The sequence below is a fragment of the Lathyrus oleraceus genome, unplaced genomic scaffold, assembly GCF_024323335.1.
Source record: "Lathyrus oleraceus cultivar Zhongwan6 unplaced genomic scaffold, CAAS_Psat_ZW6_1.0 chrUn1475, whole genome shotgun sequence".
Taxonomy (NCBI): domain Eukaryota; kingdom Viridiplantae; phylum Streptophyta; class Magnoliopsida; order Fabales; family Fabaceae; genus Lathyrus; species Lathyrus oleraceus.
In genome coordinates, this window is record NW_026113854.1 from 1 (window position 1) to 3,865 (window position 3,865).

Below are 3,865 nucleotides of genomic sequence, written 5' to 3' on the forward strand. Positions count from 1 at the left end.
AGATAGATAGATAGAGAGAGAGAGAGAATCAATATGAGTGTCTTTGGGATAATTTTTAAGACCACCATTATTCGCACAGGCTTTTAGAATAACCTCATCAACCAACCAATTTGAATGCAACACCTGACATTTGTCCAGAACAGAACACATCACTTATTGATTGATTTTGCAATGCCTACGCTATATATGTCACTTTTGTATGCAAAAAAACAAAAAGCACGCATTACTTTGGTTATATTTGTCTATAAATAACGACTCTACTTCAAGTATCAATAGAAACGGGGAATGCAACCATAGTCATGAGTAGTAGTTCGTTGAGGGGGAAGATTTCCAAATCCAAACCTACTAAGCCAAAAATGTTTAGCCATGGTAAACACTAAAATAAATAGTTTTTAAGAAAAATATATCTCAAATTAGTTTTTAGAAAAATCATTTAAAAATAGTTCAAATTTCAAGTGATTTTTTTAAAAATTTTAATATCTAAAAGTATGAAGAACTATTCAAACCTATTTTTCATTAGAATATATTTTTTTTTAAATGTAATACTATAAAATTATTTTTAAAAAAAGAAATAAATGGTCTCAAATAATAGTCGTATAAAAAATTTCAATATTAATTCCATGAAAATAATAATAACGTCAATTTATTTCTATTTTTTCATTTTGGGATGTTTAAACGATTTATATATTTGATTATTAATTTAAACAAAATAAAATTTAAAAAGTTTAAAATTTAAGATTTAATAAACCATTCACAGTAAAATAATTTTAAAATTTAATGATATTATTTTTGTAATAAAATGAGATTCAAATAAATTTTCAATTAGGTGTTCCACTATACTATAAATAGATTAATAGAGTGTCATTTAAGATTTATTTAACGATCTTTATCATATCATTAAGTTTGATAATTCAGTACAAGAATGATCTCTTATCTAAATCTTATAATAGTGTATTGACACCAAATCTAGCGAAATAATGCTCATAACTTAACAAATTACAAGGATGAAAGCGATTAAAAATGCTAAATTAATATGTATTGTTGAAAAAATTGTATGTTTGTTACAAATTCCTATTATCTTATTAGAATTATTGACAGTATAAAATAATCATAAATTGTAACATCTAATATGTAGAGAAAAAATTGAGCTCCAGTCATCATCATAGAAATACCTAAATTTTAAGATACAAAAATTTAAACAATGGCGGGTGGAGTTTTAGTTGCTTCAACAAATGGAAGGCAATATGAGGGGAAGGTTACAATGTTTGTTTTGGTCACATGTTTGGTGGCGGCCATGGGGGGTCTTCTTTTGGTTATGATCTTGGTATTACAGGAGGAGTGACTTCCATGGAACCATTCTTGATTAAATTCTTCCCTGGTGTTTACAAACAAATGAAAGATGAATCTGGACACGAGAGCCAGTATTGCAAATTTGATAATGAGCTCCTTACTTTGTTCACATCTTCCTTGTATCTTGCAGCTTTAATAGCTTCTTTCTTTGCGTCCATAACTACAAGAATGTTAGGACGCAAGGCCTCAATGTTTACAGGTGGCTTGTTTTTTCTTGTTGGTGCATTGCTCAATGGTTTTGCTGTCAATATTGAAATGCTTATCATTGGTCGCCTATTACTTGGTTTTGGTGTAGGATATTGTAATCAGGTAAAAATCACTATCATTTTTATGCTTTTATGTTTTTATGTATAAAGGATCAAGAATATAGCAAGTTTAATTGCATATCATGTTTTGTTACTCATAAACAGTCAGTTCCAGTGTATTTGTCTGAAATGGCTCCAGCAAAGATTAGAGGTGCACTCAACATGGGCTTCCAAATGATGATCACTATTGGAATCCTAGGGGCAAACATTATCAACTACTTTACTTCCAATCTCGAGAGTGGGTGGAGAATTTCTTTGGGTGTCGGAGCTGTCCCTGCAATTTTATTGTGTATAGGATCTTTTTTCTTAGGCGACACACCAAACTCTATGATTGAAAGAGGCCAAAAAGAAGGAGCTAAGAAAATGTTGCAAAATATTCGTGGCATAGATAATGTCGACGAGGAGTTCCAAGATCTAATTGATGCTAGTGAGGAAGCCAAAAGGTGGAACATCCATGGAAGAATATTACACAATTGAGATACAGACCTCAACTAACATTTTGCTCTTTCATTCCATTCTTCCAACAACTCACAGGCATCAACGTGATCATGTTTTATGCGCCTGTCCTTTTCAAAACTTTGGGCTTTGGAAATGATGCTTCCCTCATGTCCTCAGTAATTACCGGAGGTGTCAATGTTGTTGCTACTTTGGTCTCCATCTTCACCGTGGACAAGTTTGGAAGAAAGATTTTGTTTCTTGAAGGTGGTGTCCAAATGTTTATTTGCCAGGTGACAAATTCAACTTAACTAATAATTAATTCTTTATATTAACCATTCAAATTAATCCATTTTACAAGCATAGATAATATAAATGTTATGATTATTGATCGTAGATTATTGTGGGAAGCATGATTGCTATAAAGTTTGGAGTTAGCGGTGAAGGCTCGTTTACACATGTTGAAGCCAATCTTCTTTTGTTTTTCATATGTGCGTATGTTGCGGCATATGCATGGTCTTGGGGTCCATTGGGATGGTTAGTTCCTAGTGAAATATGCTCCCTTGAGGTTCGCTCTGCAGGCCAAGCTACCAATGTTGCTGTGAACATGTTTGTTCACCTTTGTTATTGCTCAAGTTTTTCTTACTATGCTTTGTCACTTGAAGTTTGGACTCTTCTTCTTTTTTGCTGGATTTGTGCTTATAATGACAATTTTCATTGTCATGTTTTTTTTTCCCGAGACAAATAATGTCCCAATTGAAGAAATGAATAAAGTGTGGAAGTCTCATTGGTTTTGGACAAAGTTTGTTCCAGATGTTGTCGTTGATCATGACCACAAGGACGTTGCTTAATTTTGATATTAGAAAAAGCACGTCGTGGCCTAGACCAATATATGTATAATATATTATTTTCCCTTAATTCTATTCGAGGTTGTTATGGGCATCTAGAAATTAGGTTTTTTTTATAAAAAAAAATATATGTATTCATTTAGGAGTAGTTTTTAATATATTATTACTCTAATATAATGTCCTTATAATTTTTTGATAAATTTGATTCTCCTCAATTTTATACTTTAAATATAAATTGTTTATTCAATAACAAAATATTTATATAAAATTAATTAAATAAATTTGGTGACTTTGTATCTAAGATGATAATACATATATTTTTCTAATAGAATTCTTAATTGCATAACTAGTTGGGACATAACACCCTCTTGATCTTCAACTTATAACAATGGACGTAACTCTTTTTAATTAAGTAAAGCCATTACATAAAAAAAAAAAACATAAAAAAAAGATGCAATTTGACAAACACAAATAAAGAAAATAAAAAGAGGGACAAGAACCTAGTAATATAATTGAGAAAAATAAAATACAATCTCAAAGAAAATAATTGGCAAAACATAACCCATAATAACATATTTAATAATGAAAAGTCTTTTATCTTATGACTTTGTATTAAATAAGTAGACTACATAACTCTACGGGGATGGATGATTAAGAAGTGGAGTAAAAAAGTAAAATATTGAAACTCATCCTCAATATAAAATTTAACAATACCTATATTTGTCATACCAATTAAAGAAGTACATGAAAAAAATAAAAATGATATCGATGATATGTGTATATTTGAAAGCGTATATAAGAAAAAGATGATAATGTTCATAGTTGGCGAGTATATTCAAAAGTTTACATAAGAAATGGACATTTATCCCATTGAAGGTTAGCTAGTTGTATATATTATATATATATATATATATAATATATATATAT

General features: G+C 29.9%; 1 pseudogene; it reads left to right on the top strand.

The window, feature by feature from the left end:
• The first annotated feature begins 1,201 nt into the window (after positions 1 to 1,201).
• Positions 1,202 to 2,941, top strand: LOC127115159 (sugar transport protein 10-like; annotated as a pseudogene).
• The last annotated feature ends 924 nt before the right edge of the window (positions 2,942 to 3,865 follow it).